The sequence below is a fragment of the Bos javanicus genome, chromosome 8, assembly GCF_032452875.1.
Source record: "Bos javanicus breed banteng chromosome 8, ARS-OSU_banteng_1.0, whole genome shotgun sequence".
Classification (NCBI taxonomy): Eukaryota; Metazoa; Chordata; class Mammalia; order Artiodactyla; family Bovidae; genus Bos; species Bos javanicus.
The window spans coordinates 61,448,407-61,472,364 of record NC_083875.1 but is presented as its reverse complement, the minus strand read 5'-3'; positions in this window follow the sequence as shown (position 1 = coordinate 61,472,364).

Sequence of the window (23,958 nt, the reverse complement as noted above, 5' to 3'; positions counted from 1 at the left end):
CTTCTCTGGGGATTGGGAGTTAACTGCTTTAGTCAATATTTGATCCTTATTGGGAAGAGGTCTTTGAGAGAAAGAAGTCAAGCATTGGAAGAGCTCCAAGACTACTTGGAGGTCTGAAATCAATCATGTGAGCTTCAGTGGAGAAACAGACCTGGCTATCAATTCAGAGGAGTAGAAGACAGCCCCAGGAGCTGCATGGTGATCAGAGCTATTGGAGACTCCCCAGAAGAAAGAAATTTTTAGTGGAGAGTATACCTATGGAGGGTTTCCCAGGTGGTGCTAGTGGTAAAGAAGCTGCCTGCCAACGCAGGAGACATAAGAGAAATGGGTTCCATCCCTAGGTCAGGAAAATCCCTTGGCAGAGGGCATGGCAACCTACTCCAGTATTCTTGCCTGGAGAATCCCATGGACAGAGGAGCCTGGAGGGCTACAGTCCATACGGTTGCAAAGAGTCGGACATGACTGAAGTGACTTCACATGCACGCACACATACCTATGGAATGTTTGTCTAATCACAGCCCTGGGGTGTGCGGACACGGTCACAGCAACTCTAAAACAGAGAGGATGAGAGGCCAGTTAATGCCTGCTGATGGTGGTCCAGGAGCATCCTTCAGTCCCGGCCAGCCAGCAGTTCTTCTGCCAGGATACTAGAATTTCCATCCAACTTCCTCAGCCATTCCGAGCCTGGTGAGGGTTTTGATTTTCTATCTGAAAATGTGTGGCTTGAAAAATGTGTGTTGGGTACACTGTCGCAGAACAAATAGAATTGGGATTTATGTTTCACAACTTCCATGGTTGGTTTGAGGTTTTTCCTACTTGTCTTCGACAGTCCTATCACATTTCTGACAGTGATATTTTTTTTCTTTCTGGGAAGTTGAGGAGAGGCAGAGGGCAGGTTTTTCCCCTTTATCTGCTAAGCCTGGCTTGGGAGTGTGTGTGTACCATTTATGAACCCATGCATATATGTCTCTTGTTGAGAGAATATTTGCATGTATGTGCCCAAAGTGTGGGTGTGTAGAGTTCTAGGCTCCAGTGTGTGTGTATGTTTATATGCTGCTGCTGCTGCTGCTAAGTCGCTTAAGTTGTGTCCGACTCTGTGCGACCCCATAGACGGCAGCCCACCAGGCTCCCCCGTCCCTGGGATTCTCCAGGCAAGAACACTGGAGTGGGTTGCCATTGCCTTGTCTGGTTTATATGCTAAATGTGGTCATATGTGTTTGGATATGTTTCTGAGATTGTGGTGGTCATGGTAGGTGTCTGTATCTACAATGCTAACAATTAGCCAACAAGACATTATTCTAAGTCAGTGTCATTAATGACCAAACATATATACTAACAGCATCACACACTGATGTGCACTGAGTCTGCCAGAAGCTGAAGAGAGGGATTGTTCCCTGAGCCCACATTCCAGTGTTTTCAATTAATTTCACATGTGTGTTTGCCAATGTGGTACTTCAATTAAACAGGTGAAGAAAATACTCCAGATTATTAATCAAGGTCTATTTCACTTTGTGCTACAGAGTCTTCATCAGGAAATGCTGTTAAACATGACATCAATCCCAACAGTTTAATTCCTTTTTCATTATTAAAGCAGATTTACAATTTTGGAGTCAGGGTGTTGGTGTGGATATTTTTTTTTTCCCGATAGAAAATTTATCTGTATCCTAGAATCAGCTTGTAGCTCAATGTAAATTCAGTGTAGAATTTAGTCAGTTATTAAGTGGATTTAAGTGGCTGAACCCTGGTGTAATCTGACCAGCAATGCATGAAGGAAGGAGTTGGAGGTGTAAAAAATGTCAAATAGCTTTTTCAGATGCATTAAACTATTAATAAAGATAAAACGATCTTTATGTTTGGGGTTTAGAACATCTCTTTTATGATATCGAGAAGCCACTTTGATTCACGATTCGTTGGCTTCAAGGTCTGGTGTCATTATTCAGAAGGTGTCAGGAAGAAAACGGAGACAAGCACCTCGGCAAGGAAAAGAGGTGGAAAAAGACACCAAGCTTAAGGCCAGCTGGGCTGGGTAGAGAGAGGTGCCAGTGAAGACACGAGGTAAAGGCAGCAGCTGATGGTGTCCCTGCCCTGTGGAGTCCTCTGGAGGAGTCCACTTGGTCCTGAGATGTGCCTTCCTGTGGCCCTTCTGGGGTGTCCTGGCCCCCATCCAGAGGGGCCAACCTGAGGGAGTGTGGGGGCAGCACATGGGATTCTCCATACCCTCGTCTGTCCCCTAACCCACCAGCCCATCTCTTTCCTCTACCCTGCCCTGCATCCTAGGAGGTGGTCACTGTGGCCCACATCACACAGAACCCTGGCCCCTGGGAGGGACCAGCCAGAGCCTAGAGGGAGAGAAGAGTGACTTCATCAGAGAATTCAGCCTCCGCTCCTTCCTCACCTTACCCCAGGTCTGCATGGCTGCCTTTAGAGTTACATCCTTCTACAGCCCCTCTTCCATGGTTCCAGCTCTTTCTCTGGGTTCTGGCAATGACGCTCTCCTCCCCACCCCACCTTCCCTCAGTCCAGGGTCGTAAGATCCCCACTGAGGCTTGCCATCCACATCAGTCTCCTCTGTGATGTTCACACCTCTGCATAGAGTCTCATCACTAAACTCTTCCAGGTAGAACTCTAAGGGGGCTGACCATGTTCTCCTGGGAGCTGAAGGATTCAGAGGAGTCTTCCGATGAGAATCAGACTCTGACCCTTCCAGAACACATCAGCAGAGTGCAGAAGAGGGGAGCCAGGAAGAAGGAGCCCTGGCAGAACACAGTTGTGTGAGGAACACCAGCACATGAGAGGGGCTTTTCATATAGAGTGTGTTCCAGTTGCTCTTCCTACAAAGCCAGTTGTGCACGTTCCGTGCTAGGCAGGCCCAGCCCTCATGGAGTTTACAGTCCAGTGGGGATGAAAATAAACAGACTGACCCCATGTATTTAGCGCTATTGAAAGGAGGTTCAGGGCTCTGAGACCCACAAAGGAGGAGAAGCCCTGGGCAGAGGACTGGGGGAGTGGAGATGTGCTGGAGGAAGGAATTTCTAAACTGAGAATCCGAAGGATAAGAGAGATGCTGAGGAAAGGAGCTGGAAGAGGGGCACAGGGGCACAGAGTGGTTCTCCTGGTAGAGAAAACAGCACAAAACCCCAGAGAGCGAGAGCGGGGGCATTTGACAGCTGCCAGGGACACAGGGATACACTTTGCATCCACCAGCGTTGGTGGCGGGGGTGGGGGGGGCACATAGCACTGGAGGGTGGGCAGTGGTGGAACCCCACACCCTCCTCTCCCCACCCCTTCCCAAGCCCTACCTAGGGGCTCTGCCCTATTCTGTGAGGGGCAGAATGTAGCCCCTCTGAGGCTACATGAGGGCCTCTGGAGCAGAGTGTAGACAGCCAGGTTCACATTTTGAAAAGGACCCTTAGTCTCCCAGGTGAGAGATAGAAATGACTAGAAGCTGGGGGACTCCCTCAGAGGAACCAAGGTGAGAAAAGTAGGCCAACACCATCTAATTCAAAACCCTGCTTTCCAGACAGGGACACGAGGCCCAGAGAAGGACAGACCTCCCTCAGGTCACACAGGGAGACAGCACCCAGCATCCAGGCTGCAGAAATCAGAACCGGAGAAAGAAGCCAAGTCTGGAAAGCCCCTCATCCCCAGAAGAAGACCCCTTAGGAGGGGGTTTTGGGAGACAGGCTCTGAGGCCCTGGCCTTCCCGTATATCCTTGCCTAGGGGTGGCTGGTCTTTAGATCAGAGGGGCCCTGCCCTGACCCTCACCTGGGGGCACCCCTGGGCACCTCTGCCCAGCGCCAGGGGCTCAGCACATGTGACTGGCGCTTCCCACCGAAATCATGTGAATATTAAGCTAATCAAACCCGGGCCTGGGAGGGAATGGGGCTGGGAAGGTGGCCCTAACGAGCAGCGGCGTGTCACTCCCTCCAGCCTGCGCATCTTGCGCTGTCCCATTTGTCTGGCTGTAATCTACATTTCAAATGATTACATGGGAAGCTGAAGTGGTAGTGACAAGGATAAACGAAGCTTGTTAAACTAATAGCTGCACTAATGCCCAAATATGTGAACTTCCCGACGCAGGCCGCATCCCAGCCTGGCGGAGCTGTCAGCGCAGCTCCCCCGGGCTCCGCCGCCAGCCGCGGCCACATGATGAATGGCCCTGTCGACCAAACTCATCCGGGGCCCAATTAAACAGGCAGAAATGAACTGGAGCCGTCAGGCAACCGGGGGAGGGGGGAGGCTGAGCCAGACACGGGGGTTGGCGGGGGGGGGGGGTGTAGTTAAACCTTACACAGACGGGGAGAAGCAGAGAGAGAGAGACAGGACAAGGGGCTGGGAGAGAGAGCGCGCAGAGACCCGAGAAAGGGAGAGGTGGCCACAAAGAGAAGAGACGCCGGGGTGGGAGGGGAGGAGAGAGACAGAGACGCCTAGAGACCTGGAGGGCAGAAACCGGCACGCAGAGAACGCACAGAGAGAGAGGCGGAGGGGTGGAGAGACAGGAAGGGAGATAACACCCAGGATGACGGCACCGCAGGGAGGGCAGAGGGCTGGGTGGGGGAGGGGCTGGGTGGGGGAGGGGCGGGCCGAGAGAAAAGTGGGTGAGAAGGACGCGCGTCCCAGGCAAGTCAAGGCAGCTCTGCGGCGGCAGCGGGGGAAGTCGTTCTGTCAGAAAATGGTCATTTAATGGTTTGCCGAGCCCGCGACAGATATGTCATCTGAGTCGGCTCCGCGGCAGTCCCAGGGCATTTCATTTATTAATTACCAGCTTCCAGCCGGCTCCTTCCGTCCCCTGCCTCGTGCCCATCAGCAGCTCAGCCCCTGGCCGGGCCAGACGCCCCGCAGGCGCCTCGCCCCATTTTCCAGAGGCAACGGCCAAGGCCGGAGTTCCACACTGAGCAGGCTAAGGATCCAGGGCTCCGGCCACCCACAGAGGGTCCAGCCTTCATGCCCCGCGCCTGCCCCCCAACCTCTCCCCACCCGCGCTGGGCCGTACTTCCGGGAGCAAGGAGAGGCGAGCCAGGCCTTGTGACCCCGCCACCTAAAGGAAACGGGGGAGGCCTAGAGGGACACCCTCTTATTTTACCACACATTACACTTTCTAATTCACAAATATAAACGTGTATTGCTTGCATAATAATTTTGTCTTTTCTTTCCTTTTATTTCAACTCATTTTTATAGCCATCTGATACATTCTTTTCCCCTCTCAGCAGTTCCTAAGCTTTTAAAATTTGGACTCAAGGAGCTAGCCTCTATTTTTAAGGCTCCTCTCTTTTGGCTCCTTCCTTACTCATGAGAGGGCTTCCCTGGTGGCTTAGATGGTAAGGAATCCCCCTGCAATGCAGGTGACCTGGGTTCCATCCCTGGGTTGGAAAGATTCCCTGGGGAAGAAATGGCAACTCACTCCAGTATTCTTGCCTGGATAACCTGTGGACAGAGGAAGTTGGCAGGCTACAGCTCGTGGGGTCGAGAAGAGTCAGACACGATTGAGTGATTAACAGTTTCATACTTTTCACTTTACCCATGAGAAATGCTTCACCTGGAATGTTTAGTAAAACAGAAACCCACATTCATCTATTGTGTTGTTGTAAGCCCTCCTTTCCTGTCTTGCACACCTGTGCACCTGCTTGTGCTCCTTCTCCTCCCTCCCCCCGCCCCGCCCCCTCCACCAGCCTCTACCTGCCTTCTGAGCCCTTCTGGAGCTGCCATTGAGAAATGGAAAATATAGGAGCATCTCCCTGTCCCCAGAGAGTCTGGGACCCTCCAAGAGATCTCACAGAGGAAGGACAGTAAAATCCCTGCTCCACATAGAATGCCTGTTCAGAAATTGCGACTGCAGTTGGAGCAGACTAGTTCTCTCAGTAGCCCAGGATAGGTAAATCATTGCTGAGGAAGAGGTGGGGGAATCAGGGGGTTTGTCTGAACCTCCTGTCTCCACTACTATCCCCAAAGTCTCCAGATGGCTCCCCACAAATTTCACATGCCCCACATCTACAAGTGAACTTTACATCCTTGTCCAAAGCTGTGTCCCGGGGTTCCCATCCCACCAACAGCATCTGCTGCCTCTCCTCCTATTGGGTGCTATCCTACATCTGCTGGGTCACCAAATGCCACTCAACCAGTCTTTTGGTCTTCCCACCTGTCTCCCCATCAACTCCACATCCATCATCCCCCTTGGGTTCAGGTTCCTGATGAGCCTCACTGTCCTCCACACTACATCCCGGGGGCCTTCCTCAGGGCTAACTTCCCCCTTGCTCAATGTCCTTCAGAGGCGTCCCCTTGCCTTTGAGGCAGAGTTCAGACTCCTTTTCAGGAGTCTGAAAAGAAGGAGTCTTCCTTTAAGGTCCTGCCATCTTTGCTGCTCATCTTCTGCCTCTGCTACTTGCTCAAGGATCCAGCCATTCTGACTTTTTCTTTCCCCATATGGTGACTAGGATGCTCTTCTGTACCACTGGCACCTGTAGGGAGGTGTCACAGGCAAATTGGACCCTTGAAGGGTCTGAGGAGGAGCATGAGCCCCACATTACAGACGTGTGCAGAGACTGGAGGAATGCTCTCCTGGCTGTCATGGGGGAGCTCCAGCACACGACGGGGTCTTGGCTTAGGGACCTTTCAGATCTTCCAGCCCAGGGTCTCTGTGACTCTGCGAATTGGCTTCTTAGAAACCACAGCTGGTGAATGCCCTCCTTGTAGCTCCCTGTCAGTGGAGCCACAACCAGGCATTTCAGGAATACTGAACTTTAGTTCATTCTTAACCCCAGCATAAGCCACACGCTCTTCAGTTCTCAGAGAGAAGCTGGTGGGGGCAGACCTCACATGCTCCCTGTGGGTCATCTTGTACTTGTGGGAGCAATGAGTGTCCTGCAATGTGATTTAACTCAGAGAGAGTGGATCTTGCAGCAGGGGGCTATAGTCCATGAGTCTACCAGCAGATATGACCCCTCTTATTGTAGAGAGAGGACTTGTCTAAGATCAGAGTGAGCTGGGGGCAAGCTCAGAGCCAGAGACCAATCACCTGACTTCCCTCCAAGGCTCTTCCCTCAAAATTACAGAGCCATCTCTTGGAGGAGCAACTAGACTTCTACTGAAAACAGAACTCCACAGCTTTAATTAATCTTGTCATCCACACCTGTCTTCAAAAGTTCATTTAATAGCCCAAATGTGGAAACAAGCTAAATGTTCATCGAGAGAGGAATGGATAAAGAAGATGCCTGGTGTGTGTGTGTGTGTGTATCACACACACACACATTGGAATACTCAGTTCAGTTCAGTTGAGTTCAGTCGCTCAGTCGTGTCTGACTCTTCGCGACCCCATGAATCGCAGCACGCCAGGACTCCCTGTCCATCACCAACTCCCAGAGTTCACTCAGACTCACGTCCGAGTCAGTGATGCCATCCAGCCATCTCATCCTCTGTCGTCCCCTTCTCCTCCTGCCCCCAATCCCTCCTACTCAGCCATAAAAAAAAAACATAATAATGCCATTTGCAACAACATAGATGCCACTAGAGGTTATCATACTAAATGAAGTCAGAAAGAGAAAGACAAATACCATATGATATCACTTATATGTGGAATCTTAAATGTGGCACAAATCTATAAAACAGAAATAAACTCATAGACATAGAGAACAGACTTGCAGTTGCCAAGGGGGAGGACAGTAGGAGAGGGAAGGACTGGGAGAGTGGGATTAGCAGATGTAAATTATTAATATAGGATGGATGAAAAACAAGGTCTTACTGTATAGCACAGGGAATTATATTCAATATCCTATGATAAACCATAATGGAAAAGAATATTTTAAAAAGACCTTTACTCTGGTGGTCCAGTAGTAAAGAATCCACCTGCCAGTGCAGGGTACACGGGTTTGATCCCTGGTCTGAGACGATTCCACGTGCCTAAGCCTGTGGCCCACAGCTACTAAGTGTGCGCTGTGGAGGCTATGCTCTGCAACAAGAGGAGTCACCGATGAGAAACTTGTGCACTGCAACTAGAGAGCAGCCCCCGCTTGAGGCGACTAGAGAGAGCCTGCATGCAGCAGTGAAGATTGTGCTGACGGCCAAACTAGATAAATAAATGAAAGTTAAGAAAGAGTAATGTCCAGATTTTAAAAAGCTCTTTTAAAAATATGTATATAATAAAATTATTATTATTATTCTCTCCGTGAATGACCTGGCCTCCCAACTTGCTAGGATGAATACAAACACTCTTCCATGGGTCACTTGCCTTACAGTGGACAGCCTGAGAAACAGACCATAATGACTCTGGGTTATTTTTGTCAACTCAGTTTTGCTTCCACTGGGGCTCTGCTCTCCTTCACTGTGTGTGATTTGGCTGGGGCTGCCAGTCGGTCTCCAGACAGGCCTGACCAACCATAGTACCTCTTCCCTCTGGCAGCAGCGATCGGTCCAAGAGATGGGCATGTGACTTAGCAGGACCAATCTGAATGCTTCCCTGTGATTTATATACTGACTCCCAGAAACTCCCTGTTTGTGCTGCAATGTAAGGCTAGAACTTTCAAGAGTTCTTTTCTTGACCTGCATTAAAGGAAGCCCAACTATAATGGGAGATAACGAGGCCACTAATACAGATGGAAACAAATGCAAGAGATGGAGCAAGAAAGAACATCCTGATGACTTGGTTTAAGCCCTGGATTCAGCCATCCTGAAGACAGTGTCATCGCCTGTAGGTATGCAGTCTCATAGCTTAATTAATCCTCTTTAGTTATTTTAGACTGAGTTGGGATTCTTTCCCTTGCACCTTAAAGGGTCCTAAAACTAATAAAAGGTCCTTTCTCATATCAGCCTGTTTCACACACAGCTCTCTGCTCTGGGCCATTTTGGGTACAATGCTCACACACACATTTTCTTGCCACTAAGGAAGTAAGTGCCAGCTATAGGACCCTGTGTCCCTTATTCCCTACCTTTCTTGTACATGTGGTTTCTTCTTGTGGGCAGAGGAGAACTGACCACTGAAACCTTTCTCTGAGCTCCAGGAGGCCAGAAGCTCTGAGATCCTTTTGGACTACATACAGTGGAGAACGAAGGAGCCTCTCATCTAAATTTTCTGATCACATCACTCTCCTGTTCCAAAACCTTCAGTGACTCTGCCACAGTGGGGGAAGTCAAAACTCCTTAGCCTGGCATTCAAGGCTGTTCACAGTCTACCCTAGAGTCCTCATCCCCTACTATGTTCTACCTTTGGCAGCCTTCCTCATTAGCCTAGTAACAATGAAACTTGTTCTGGGACCTCCTCTAGCGTGTTATCTGCCTCTCATTTATGGCCCATCATTTAGTCTTTCTCACATCAAATTAAATTTTCTCTCCTGCCTGACTTGTTCCCCTCCCCTATACTGCCCCCAGACCAAGTAACTCTTAATTTACCCTTTAGGTCTAAACTCAGAGGTCAGTTGCTCAAAGAAAACTTCCTTCGCTGAGACCTACTGATAAACTCTGTTCCCCTTAGTTTTGTGTGCTCACAGAACTCTAAAATCTTCTTTAACTTTGTTTATCATATTAAAATATTTACGACTGTAATGATTTGATCAATGTCTGTTTCCTCCTTCTAGAACATATGCTCCTATAAGAGCCATGACTTTGTTTCATACCTAAAATGGTACCTAGAACATCAATCGACATTAGTTGAATTAGTATTAGTAGAATCAATGACTGAATGGGTGAATGAATGAATGTCTCCTTTAGCTCCCCACTAACTGGAAGCTCACTGGGATCAAGAAATATATCAGTAATGTTTGCATTCCTCCTAGTTCCTAGCATATGGTCAACACTAAGTGGTCAGTGAACACGAATTTAACGATCAGTAGATGCATAGTTTATGGGAGTTCCTGAACTCTGCCCATAGGTATACATAAGCTAGGAACCTAGGGTCTCAATACAATCTGGGCCAAGACGAAAAAATATTATTTCTCGCAGAGAACATTCTCTAATCTAGGTACACTAGAGCTGCAGAAATGGCTGAAACAAGGCCCTCTGCCTTTGGGGAACATATAGTACAGTTGTCCTGGGTCAGTTGTTCTGATCCATCACCTCTCCAATGGGGTATGACATCATTCTCAAGTTTTATTGCTACAAGATGGGTTTTACTCAACTCCTCAGTAAACAAATAGTATTACACAAGTGTCATGCACACACACGCAAACCCAGAATAAACAATAACCCCCAGCGTGTTGGAGTGTTTTACGGGGTGGCCATGGAAAAGCAAGCCAGGAGCCAGCTTTAAAAACAATATTTATTACAATTGGCATAGCAATGGAGAAAATTGCCACTTAGATAGGATTTTACATTTTGCAAAGTGTTTTGTGATCAGCTCAATTTCTCCCAACAATTCTCGAGGACAAGTTGTTTTTGTCACTCACATTTGCAGGCAATGAGATGCTAGTGGGGAAAAGTGACAGAAAATGCTGCGCTTCTATTTTACAAAGCAGAGCCTGAAAAGAGAACTCTGACTTAACTGAATCAACTAAATACTTTTTGAATGCCTACTATGTGCTGGGTGCTGGACACTGGGGATCTGATTATACACAAGATCTGAGTAAGATTCTAAGTTCTGACTCACTGCTGGTTTCTCTGGGAATATATAGCCTTTGTCTCACTTAGAGAAGAAAAACAATATGTTCTTTTACATTGCTTCTACCTAATATTTTGCTTAGCCACCTCTCTTTGAAAACTTCATGCAAGTTGTATTCATCAGAATAAGCTAGATAATGCTGTTGTAACAAATTATCCCCAAACCTCAGTGCCTTAAAACAACAAATTTTACTTCTACCTCAAGCCATATGTCCATTGTGGGTCAGAAGTAAGGGCTCTGTTAATTGTAGATATTCAGAGATACAAGAAGATGGAGTAACTTTCATCCTAAGCATCACTGGTTAATGTATGAGGAAATTGGTTATGCTAGAGGGAAAAGAGAGTTCTGGAGACTCTTGAATCAGTAGTAGTTCAAGGTCCTGGTACAGAAGTGAAACGTACCATTTCAGCACTCACTTATTGGCTGAAAGCAGTTACATGGCCCTACCTAACTAGAAGATGTCTGGGAAGTGCAATGTCAGTTTGTGCCCAGAGGTGGGAAAACCGAAAGTACTTAGCAAAGAGCACTAATAACTACTATGCAAGTTAAATTTCATGCCATGCCAAGAGTTAAAAAAAAAAGTAAAGCCAAATTTTTTAGTTTCTTCTTAGGTCTGGAAAAATAGCAACTCTGTAGATAGTAGGGTTTTTACAACTGATTATTTGTGCTTTTTATGAAGAAAGGCAAAACAAAACAAACAAACAAAAATGAGTCCTGTGCAAAGGCTGACTTTTACCAAAAGTGAAGTGAAAGTGCTAGTTTCTGACTCTGTGTGACCCCCATGGACTGTAGCCCACCAGACTCCTCTGTCCATGGAATTCTCCAAACAAGAAAACTGGAGTGGGAGACTTCCCTGGTGGTCCAGTGGCTAAGACTCCACACTCCCAGTGCAGGGAGCCTGGGTTTGATCCCTGGTCAGGGAACTAGATCCCTCATGGCACAACTAAGGCCTGGCACAGCAAAATAAATAAGTTAAATAAATAAATACTTAAAAAAAAAAACAACTGGAGTGGGTAGCCATCCCCTTCTCCAAGGAATCTTCCCAACCCAGGGATTGAACACCGGTCTCCCACATTTCAGGCAGATTCTTTTATTGTCCTGGTGGCTCAGAGGTTAAAGCATCTACCTAGAATGTGGGAGACCTGGGTTCGATCCCTGGGTCGGGAAGTTCCCCTGGAGAAGGAAATGGCAACCCACTCCAGTACTCTTGCCTGGAAAATCCCATGGACAGAGGATCCTAGTAGGCTACAGTCCATGGGGTCACAAAGAGTCGGACATGACTGAGTGACTTCACTTTCACTTTCTTTTATTGTCTGAGCCACCAGGGAAGCCCAACTTTTACCAAAAGCAAGATGCATTAAAGGGAAAATTCTAGCTTGTGCAATAAGATAAGAAAAATAAACAAAAAGCATGCAGAGTGCAAAAGAAGAACTAATATGTCTCTATTTGCAGATGCATGGCTGTGTATGTAGGAGATCCTAAAGAATCTATAAAGAAAAAAAAGCTGCTAGAACTAATAAAAGAATTTAGGATATCACAATATACATAAAAATCAATTGTACTTCTATACATTAGAAGTGAATAACTAGAAAATGATATTAAAAATAAACATATTTTACAATAGCATTTCAAAAGATCAAACACTTAAGGATAAATTTAACAAAACACGTGAAAGTCCTTTACAAAGAAACTTTAAAACTATAACAATACTGAGAGAAATTAAAAAGACCTAAATAAATTGAGTAAATTAACACTTGAATGAAAAAAATCATCGTTTAGAAGACTAATAGGAATATTATTACAATGTCAATTTTCATCAGTTGATCTGAAGATCCAATGTAATCCCAATCAAGATGATTTTGAATTTTATTTGGAAAGGCAAAGGACTGACAATAGCCAAAATAATCTTGAAAATGAGTTACAAAATGAAAAGACTCCAACCAGATTTTAAGACATACTATAAAACTATAAAAACCCAAATAGTGTGATTTTGGTGAAAGTATAGACATAAAAAAATTTGGAAACAGAATAGAGGATCTAGACATGGGTCAACACATATATTGTCACTTGAGGAAAGGAAAATGTCTTTGACAAGTGGTTTTGGAGGAACTGGACACCCATATGAAAAACGAAGCATCTTGACCCCATCTCACATCATACATAAAAATAAATTCTAAATGTGTTAAAAACCTCAAAATGAAAACAGAAAACCACAGGAGAATATCTTTATGAACAAAGACTTCTTAGAAAGGACACAGAAAGCATAAAAAAGCTTAAAAGTGAGAAAATGAATTTGATCAAAAGTAAAACTTGTGTTCATCAAAAAATTGCCATCAAGAAAATAAATAGGTAAGCCATAGTTCAGTTGGTAAAGAATCTGCCTGCAATGCAGTTGGTAAAGAATTGACCCCTGTTTAATTCCTGGGTGGGAAGATCTGCCGGAGAAGGGATAGGCTACCCACTCCAGTATTCTTGGGCTTCTCAGCTGGTAAAGAATGAGCTTGCAATGCAGGAGACCTGGGTTCGATCCCTGGGTTGGAAAGATCCCCTGGAGAAGGGAACAGCTACCCACTCTGGCCTGGAGAATTCCATGGTCTGTATAGTCCATGGGGTCACAAAGGGTCAGACATGACTGAGCGACTTTCACTTTCTTTCAAGCCATAGAATGACAAGAAGATATTCTCAACAAGCTTATCTGATAAAAGATATATCCAGAATATATAAACTCCTATAACCCAATAATAAAGACAAGCTGCACAATTTAAAAAAAAAATAGACAAGACCTGAGTAGAGACTTCACAAAAAAGATACACATATGGCTGGTGAGTACTTTAAAAAGTCATTTAACATCATTAGTCATCAGGAAAATACAAATCAAACTCGCAGTGAGATATTACTATACACTGTCTAGAATGGCTAAAATGATAAAGGCTGACAACACCAGATGCCGGAGATGGACAGCAATAGTGACTTGCACAGTTTGGAGTGTAATATGGAACAACCACTTTTGAAAAATGTATTTTGCAGTTTCTCCAAATGTTTAACGTATATCTACGCCATGACTTATGGTATTCATCCAGGAGAAATGAAAACATATGTCTGTAAAAGGCTACATCAAGAATTGTCATAGAAATTTTATAATAATCGTCAAAAACTAGAAACAACCTAAATATTTATTAACAGGAGAATGAATTGGTAAGCTGGTGTATAGTCATACAGTGGAATACAGCTCAATAAGACAAAGGAACAAGCTACATATAGATATAACAACATGGATGAATCTCAAAAATATTATGATGAAAGCCAGACACAAAAAGTGTATAATATATGATCCCACTTTTTCTAGAATAAGCACAACTGATCTATGGTAATAGAACTCAGATTAATTCTTGCCTAGAAATGTTTTGTCTTGATGTGCATTCATGAAAACTGATGGCATGGTACACTTAAGATCTAAGATCAAGGGAAAGAAGACACACTGTCGGGGTCTAGCTCCACAAGAGAAAAAATTGTTCTAAACACTTTTTCCCCAGAGCCTTCTGCTCCCCAGAGTCCAGCGAAGAAGAGATGGCTGATCACATTCCCATTCCACAGACTGGGAGATTAAGGCCAGGGGAGGTCACACAACTCGTCACACACAGTGACAGAGCCAGGGCAAGAGCCCAATGCTCTTGCTTGTTCACTTTGTCTGTCCCCAGTGAGTAGCATCTGGGAAAGCAGTACGGCCCAGTGGGTAAGTGTGGAGACGCTGGGGTCACACAGACCTGGGTTAGTGTCTCCACCACTTGGGCTTAATTTTCTCATCTGTAAAATGGGAATGGTAACCATAGTAGCTATCTCATCAGATGGATGTAAGGACAGATCGAGAGGACACAGGTGGAACAGCACCGCCTCTGGCCACCGTAAGCGCTCAGCAAACAGTGCTTATTATTGTTCACCCTGGAGACCCAGCCGGTGGCACAGCACCCAGCACCAATGGCTTGACACAACCATGAGTTTACATCTTGCGGGATGAAAAACATCTGGATCGTGTGCAGTGTTTGCCACCCCAAGGAGGACTGGAGGCCTAATTAAAATTGCTACTCTGTTTGCATTATCAAATGTCAGAGCTTTTTTTTTTCTTCCCACAGAGCAAAGATTTTTCTTATCAAAAATCTATTCACTAAAATGCTAATGATCATCAGTGATTAGAAACTGCTGCTCAAATTTTGAAAGTTCCCAGTGGGCCTCTCAGACATGGCTTGTAACCTGTCAGTTGAAGAAATGTTCTCAACAAATCAAACTTTGCTGTATATGTTTAAAAAAAAAAAAAGGGATTTTATTTCCTTAACGCTTCACTGTGCGGGTCTAGGAGGGGCTTTTGAGTTAAGTGACAGAGACCACATTATTAGTTGTGGAGTCAGTTCTAATAGAAGTCTCTCAAGGCAAGATATTCTCAGATAGGCCCCCAAACTGCTTACAAAAGTCTGTCAAGCTTATCTTAATTTCAATAAGAATTTAGCTTGCCGAAGAGAAGCACAGTGAGCAATTTGCTTATATTATTTTTTGTCCTTCCGCTTCATTTTCTTCTTCCCCTGCCTTCTTCTTCAGGAGGAAGCATCGACAAGGCTGTGGGCTTCCACAGGCAGCCAAGCATCCTGGTGTCACCAGCTGCCTCTGTGGTCAGACTCCAATGGGCCCGCTGGCCTCCAGGGCTGGCTGCACACAACCCCAGCAGAGCCAGTGAAGCGACAATGCAGTGGGTGGGTTCCTCCTGGGCTCTTGGTTGCCCTGCCACGTATGGGCAGTCAGATGCTGGAGGCCTTGCCTCTCACAGTACCCCTACACTGCTTGCGTGGCCTCTTGGCCTCTCTAGGTTTGGGCAGTTTCCAGGGTATAGACTGGACTGTGCGGAACAGTCTCTGTGGACACAATTAGACGTCTGGTACCCATGTACCCATTAACTAGAAGCCAGCCCAGCTGGAGGGCATGAAGTCAAAGGCTCATGGTGCTCAATGGTGTTTAGAACACAGATTCGAGTCAGATAGGCTCGGGTTTGGTCTCGGCTCCCCCACTCTCTCATTCATACAACAAATATGCACTGAACACCCATCAGTGCATTGTGCTGGGAGCTGGTGATAGAGCAGTGAACCAAACAGATACTGTGTTGTCCTTGCTCTCCTGAACCTTACAATTTGGTGGAGGAGGCAATAAGCAATTAGGCAAATAAAGAAATGGAGCAATTACAGACTCATTAGTGTTTCAAAGCAAATAAACAGACTTGTGATTGATAGACCTTAAAGTCTTTTTCCTGAACCAGTAGCATAGGTATCACCTGGGAACTTGTTAGAAATGCAGATTCCCAAGATCCACCCCAGCTATACTGATTCAGAACTTTCCAGATGGAGCCCAGCAATCTGTGTCTAAAGCCCACTGAGTGACTCTGGTCCAGGCTCAAGTTTAAAGATCCGGATATAGAATGTTGGGGTGAGGGAGGGGCCTCTTGATTGAGGGTGGTCAAGAGGCTGGTCTGTGGAAGAAATGCTCAAGGCTCAGACCACAAGGATGAAGAGGAGCCAGAGGAAAAGCATCCCTGGCTGTGTACACTTGGGCCTCAGTCTTCTCATCTGTGACTTGGGAATCACGATAGTGCTACTACCACAGAGTTGTGATGGGGCTTCCCAGGTGGCTCAACGGTAAAGCACCTGCCTGCAATGCAGGACATACAAGAGATTCGGGTTGGATCCCTGGGTCAGGAAGATCCGCTGGAGGAGGAAATGGCAACCCACTCCAGTATTCTTATCTGGAGAAGTCCATGGACAGGGGAGCTACAGTCCACGGGGTCGCAAGGAGTCAGACACGACTGAGCAACTAAGCATGAGCCATGAGCATTGTGATGAAGATTCAGCAGGTAAAGGCCAGACTTTGCCAAAATGTAAACTCGAAACTGATACAACATCGTCAAGCAATTAGACTCCAATTTTAAAAAATAATAAATAAAATACTTATCTTGAAAAAAAAAATGTAAAGGCATCATCAGTGATGACATTTATCATTTAGACTGTGATACCACCAGGCCCCAGTTCTTGGGCCACTACCCTAAGAAGGTGGCAAGGTCTCTTAGAAGCCTGCAGGCCAGCCCAGGTCCCATCCCCCCTGGGGACCATCTGGGGGACCATCTGCTCTGAAGCAGCAAAGGAGTCGAGGCCATAGGTGGGAGACACAAAGCCTGGAGGTGACTGCATTCTAGGGGAAGACTGGACAGTTCCCACCTAGAACCCCACCCATAACCCCACTGCCTTTTCTCTATTTGCAAGAGCAACTCTGAAGTAGTAGGGCTTCCGTGCACTTAAGCAGCACAGACACTAGTAGGTCTTCCCAACAAAATGAAGCAGGACACTTGGTTGAAAATCAGAGAAGTCCCCTCATCCAGCCAGACAGTAGCTGTGCCTGGGATCTTGCCTGAGCCTATTAGATGCGCAATCTCTGACCTTGGGGGCTTGGGACCTCATGGAGGATATGAAACATAAGCAGCTACTGGAAATACCAGGTAGAAAGCACTATCAGGGAGGTGTTGGGTGTTCAGAGGGAGATTGATTCCTGCTGGGGGACTGGGGACACCTTCCTGGATGTACCTTCCCTTGGGGACATCCATCATTTCTTGCAGGAGCTTCCAAGTCTAAAGAGCTTATTATTCCCTCCTGTACCACTTTGCTCTTGGGACTGTAAATCAAAAATTCCATCTCAGAGAAATCCTTGATTCTTGAGCAGAGGAGAGAGAGAGACTCGAAGTTGGTTTAATCTCCTTGACAGCCTGTTTGAAGGACAAGATGTCTTGAGAGCCCCCACCATGTTTTAGAACTGGGAAGTCCTTAGGGAATATCTAAACCAATAGTCCCATCATAGAGATGAAGAACTGAGGCCAGAGAAGGAAGGGTAGTTGGCAAGGCTACATGTTGATTCATGGCAGTGCTGGGGCTGGCATCCTGGCCCTGTGCCCTCTACCCCCATGAGAGTAAGAGCTGAGGAGAGAGGGGGTTTGCCTACAAGCACTGGTCTGAACTTGCTACCAGGAACTCCTGGTTCTTTTGTATTAGGTCCTTTTTGCTCATCAGTAACCACCAATTTTTTGTCCTTGCATCCAGAACTTACGTCCCACCCCAAGTAGAACTGCCTCATGCCCCAGGGGACCCGGACAATAGCCCAGAAGCCGAGGCGGGGACCACATCGCATCCATGTGGTTCCTTCCAGTTTTACTCTGTTTCATAGCCTGTGACCACTTCCTTCCCCTTGCCTTGGGCTTCAGCCCCAAGGGCCTGGTCCTTTTTTTTGGAGGGGGTCACTCAGTTTCTACTGCCAACTTGTCTCCTCCCTCCTGACTCCAAGGCTCATCTGTCCTTTGTTCCTGTCAGTCTCCCCTGCCCACAGCACCTGCTTATCAGCTAGGTCCTTGGCCTTTGCCTAGCTCTCCTGGCCCAATGAACAAGCGAGCTGTCCCCCGCCCCCAACCTCCAGCAACTTCTCATTCTCTAAGGATTGCACCAAGAAGAATAAAACCCTACAGAGCATCAAGAAAAGCTACCAAATTGAGCATTGCTATAAAAGTCAGCTAAATTAATAAAGCTAGAAAAGGAAAACATAAAAATGTAGGTTTGACTAATGAAAATTACACTGCTTAGAGTCAATGAAGTGAACTTAGGTTAATTGATCATCCAGGTAACAACAATTATTTGCATCATTATCATGTGTCAGAGTAGCTTTGCTGTGAGCTTAATTTGATGATATCACTGAGCTCTGGTAAAGTATCCTGGGCTTTCATATGTACCACTCATGGAGCTTTGTCATCTGCTCCCAATGTTAAGTACAGGAGGGATACATTAGTTTAACACTTTTTGCCATACTCAGATGTCATGACTGTTGTAATGTTCATAAAATTTTTATGTCAAAGGATCACACAGACCATCTAAGTCAACCTCAAGCCCAAGGAAGGAATAGCACCTATCACTCCCTAGGAGAGGTCATCCAGTCTTTCCTTGAGGGGTTCTGGTGATGGGAGCTTACTGATACTGGCAGTGTTCGTTGCTCCGTCGTGTCTGACTCTTTGTGACCCCATGGACTATAGCCCGCCATACTCCTCTGTCCATGGAATTCTCCAGGCAGGAATACTGGAGAGGATTGACATTCCCTTCTCCAGGGGATCTTCCCAATCCAGGGATAGAACTTGGGTCTCCTGCATTGCAGGTGGATTCTTTACCATCTGAACCATGCAAGCCCAATAGGACTTACTGCCTATAAGGAATTCTGTTTGATCTTTAAACCACATGAGTTGAGGAAGATCTTTCTTAGATGGAGTCCAAATCTGCCTCTTTGTGGCTTATACCATCAATCCTGGTTCTGTTGATCTAGAAGTTAGTGAAAAACCTCCATATCATTGTCCTTCACATGCCGGTCCCTATGAGAGCTAAAGACATCAAGATTTCTAGACTCCAGGAAACAGAAAGTATAGTGATGAAGAGCCTCAATCTGGGTTTAAGTACTGATTCTAGCACCTACTGGCTAGGGTAACATTGAGAGAATTGCATAATCTCTCTAGCCCTAGGTTTCCTCAACCGTAAAATGGGGATAATATTATCTGTCTTGCAGGCTATTGAGAGGACCAATGAGCTAATACATGTAGGCATGGAAGACCGTGCCTGGCACATAACAAGCTCCATATACATGTTAGCTACCATTATTTTTTTAGTTTCAGAGACAAAATACTCTCCATTTAGTCACCACTTTCCCCTTAAAGATGATTAAAGATGACTTCATATGGAAGCAAGTGAGAGTCCTGAGTTTCTCAGATCAGGTACAGGAAAGAATAGAGGGTTGTTATGAACATTGAATGAGTTGTTTCAAGTTAAGTACGCAGTGCAGTTGCTTAGTACATAGGCTCAGTAAATATTTGCAATTAGGATTATTGGTTCTTATTCAACTATTCTAAAATAGAGAAGAGAGATTGTTAGATGATACACATGTCTCAAATCTAACTGACTTTTGAATAACTTAGATGTGTACCTAAGTGAAATGTCTTAAATAAAGATTAGGCAAGTGTGCAGAAAACCGCTCTAATTACTCAGCTCATGCAGACACATTCCAGTCTTTGGAGACTCGCAAAGTCTCAGTTACCGTTTCCCCCAGGTATCGTGCTTCACGGTGATGAATGGGAACTGATTCTTGGAATAGAAATGCTATTTCCTCGGGGCCTCCAAGGCGCAGCAAAGGCATTAGGTCGGTGTTTGAAATGCATGGTCTTGGAGAGGAGGCCTGAGGCTGCCTCGGAGAACACCCAGCTCAGCCCGGAGACTCATGGAGGCAGGAAAGCCTTTCTCAAGCAGGAGTTCCAGGAGCACTAGGGGCTCCTGGGGTCCCAAACAAGGCCAGAACTCCAGCTCCAGCTGTTCCAGACACAGCAGCTTTTTCAGGGCAAATGAACCATGCTGTCTAGGAAAAGCAACAAAAGCTTTCTTTATTTCCCTTTTGACCCAAAGGTTGTTTTTTTGTTTTTTTTTTAACCCCAGCTCTCATTGTCTGAGTGCAACTAGACCTTTGTGTGCATTCTCTCATTAGGCTCGTGATAACCACCTCAGATTGGTAGTTTTGTTCCCATTTTACAGATAAGGAAACTGAGGCTCAGTGTATGTAAACTTTTCAGCACCATTCCAGTTCTCACTTCCCCACACCCTGTGAAGATAGACACAGCCAGACAAGCTCTAGCCGATGAAACCAGAGTGAAAGTGAGGCAACTCATTTAAGTGAGTTACAATGCTCTCTCCACAGTGCCTTAGTCACTGCAGAAGACATAATGAAAAGAAGCCTCCATCAATATGGTTTCTGTAGTTACTATTGATATTAAGGTACCTATGAAAGGTAGCATGAGCAAGAGATAAACCTCTGTCATTTACAACCACTTAGATTTCAGAGCTGTTTGTCACTGCAGCATACCCTAGACTACCTTGACTGATATATAAATAGTAAATAGTGTGCTTACAGTTAGACAGCCTCAAAACTGGAATAGGAAACTAGTCTGTCTAATTTCAAAGCTTATGCTCCAACCACTGCATGATCACACTGCCCCTTTCTTCCTGTCTGCCTGGTTCTCTGCCTCACTGCCTGCACATCCCAGGCTGCAGGATGGATAACTGTGCTCCAAGGGTTAATTGTCCCACTCCACTCTGACTGGCTTCCCAGGTGGTGTTAGTGGTAAAGAACCTGCCTGCCAATGCTGGAGATGCCAGAGATACGGGTTCAATTTCTGGGTCAGGAAGATCCCATGGAGGAAGGCATGGCAACCCACTCCAGTATTCTTGCCTGGAGAATCCCATGGACAGAGAAGCCTGGCAGGCTACAGTCCATAGGGTCACAAAGAGTCAGACCCAACTGAAGCGACCTAGCATGCATGCATGCCCTCTGACCGGCGGGAAGCACTTCCCTGCCCTCTGGAAAGTCTCCTGGGTCACACATGTTTGTTTGTTTGTTTTAACAAAGATGGGCTAGGTCCAAGATTGAGCGAGGGAATGAATGGAGTCCCCTCATACTGTTCCCTGGCCACACTATCCTGTCTGTTGCTCCCTCCCATCCTGAGGGTTCCTTCCCCCTAAAACTCCAACCCCACTAGGTTCCTCACTTTACTAAAACCATCTTATATCTTCCCACTGCCCTCAGGAGAAAGTCCTGGCACGCAAGGACACTAACAGTCAGTTCCTGTTTCCTTACCGGTTTTTACTCCTGTCTTTCCTCTGGTAGCTCAGCTGGTAAAGAATTCACCTGCAATGCAGCAGACCCTGGTTTGATTCCTGGGTTGGGAAGATCTGCTGGAGAAGGGATAGGCTACCCACTCCAGTGTTCTTGGGCTTCCCTGGTGGCTCAGCTGGTAAAGAATCTGCCTGCAATGTGGGAGACCTAGGTTCAATCCCTGGGTTGGGAAGATGCCCTGGAGAAGGGAAAGGCTACCCACTCCAGTATTCTGGCCTGGAGAATTTCATGGACTGTATAGTCCATGGGGTCACAAAGAATCGGACATGACTGAGCAACTTTCACTTTCACTTTCCTCTGCACAAGACCCTGGTGCTGGCCACTGTCCCTAGGAAAGCTTATCACCCAGACCTCTGAGGCACAACCTATAGGAATCCCCTCCCCACTGACCCTTTCCATCTTCTTCTGCCAGTCACACACACATATATGAACACACACGCACACATGCAAACACGTCGGCTGCTCCTGCCTCCATCCCCCAGTCCCTCGTAACACCTCCCATCACTGCATGAATAGCTTTGTATCATCCTTGTCTATGCATGCTCTGTCTCGCCCCAGACTGAGGCTCTCAGGGCAGAGATCATAACTGACTTCTTTCTGCATCCCCAGAAAACCCCACAACGCCAGACCCAGAGCGGGGGCTTCTGACATTGCAGAAGAGGATGTTTAAATGGCAGCTATCCAAGGCCTGAGCTTCCACAGTGGACCAAAAGGGCATTTTTCTGTGTCCCCTCCACCTCCCTTGAACAAGATCCAGCTGAAACAAAAACAAACAAAACGTGCTCTTTCCTCTAAGCCCCAGACTGGTTCTCCCCCGGCGCGATGCTTTCGAACATCATCTGCTTTCCCACTTCAAGGTCTATCTATCATGTTCACCAGAATCTGTCCCCGCGGGGCTGCGGCATGAGAATCGTCAACATTTAACACAATCAGAGCTTGTTCCGTTGTGGGGAGGTGGGGGCGAGAGGCTGGCAGGGCTGAGCCCTGCTTGTCTTCTCGACTGAGCACAAACGCCTACAGACGGAATTCTCCCATGAGACCCTCCTCCTCCTTCCCTCTGTCCTCTTTGCCTTTTATCAAGGAGGTAAGGCAGGACCGATGCAAACCCTGGCCCCATCCAAGGGCTCACCTTTCCCACCCTGGCCATCTGTCCTGGCCTCATTTAAGTGTCCTTACCTACCCGTCACTCCGCAGCAGCCAGCGGCCAGGGAGGGAGTATAGGTCATTTACACTTCTTCGTGCCTTTTGTAGCAACTGTTGTACCTGAGCATTCAATTTCTATAAGAGCAGCTCATGGTGGAAAAACCCTAACTTAAAGAATCCCCGCGGAACTTCAGGTGGAAAGGCATGCACAGAAGTGGGGAGAGACAGGAGAGAGAAGATGGCAAGTGGATCTGTAAAGTTTTAAATAACATCTACGTTTAGGATCTCCTTTCCTGTAAGTTTCTAGCTTCAGCCCTTTATTTATGGGCCAGGGCAAAACTGACAAGTTGAGCGTTGGAGGTTCAGTTCATGATTTCTCTATGGCAGTGTCCATGTCCCAAGAAAGGATACTTTTGTATTTGACCATGCCCAGGAGTATGCTCAGGGCAATCAGTTTAAGTGTTGTGAAACAGGTAAAAATGAAGAATCAAGAGAAACAGTGGCTGTTTCTCAGAATTCCCCTTCTTCTGCTCTTTGTCTTTCCTGGGTGGACATGCTGCCAATCTGCCTCAGCATTACTCCCATGTCACTGGGCTGTGGACAGGGTAGCCATCGATGTCCTTGTTGGCCCTCTGTCAGTGTCCCCCAACCTGGGACTGGCATACCTTTTCAAAGCTGCCCCTTGCAGGTGCCTGATTTGAGAGCACAGAAAAGAGCAAGGCAGTGATTAGCTGTGGACTATTCCCAACTCACCACAAAAACAACCAAGTTCCATTCATTCAGCTCCAGGCAGCACTGAACACTCCTGGGCCTTTGAGAAAGGGTGGCTTCCCCCAAATGACCTGGTAACAGGCTGGCTGATTGAGCTGAATTCATTTTTCCTCCTGAATACAGAGACAAGTACTTACAAATTGAATGAAATTGATGCAAGTGAAGTTATTCAATTTCCAGTGGCCTTACCCAGAGCCTTTAGCATGCTTCTCACAGTTAGTGGCAAATAATATTTGTTTTTTCCCTGCACAAATGTAAAAGCATTTCCAGCACTCTGAAAGCCCCTCTTTTGGGTTATTTGCACTCAATTCCATTTCTGTAAGCATTGACTGAGGCATTACTAGCTGGTCCTGATGCTGGGCAATTGGCTCACATTTCAGAGTGCTTACTATGTGGCAGGTATTTTTACATGTATGCTCTCTTTTAATCCCTGCGAGAACCCCGTGAGGGCCATCTTACCCCCACTTTGCAGATGAGGAAACTGAGACTCAGAGAGGTGAGGTGGCTTGCCCAAGAACAAACAGCCAGTCAGAGGTGGACCTTTCTCCAAATTCATGTCTTTACATAAGGTCCCTTTCACTCATGAGACTGCAGTTCAGAGAATGGTGTTAGCCAGCTCCAACTTGACCTGATAACGAGTTGGCAAACCCCATTCAAGGTGCTAGCAGGAAACTTTTGTGAATGAATA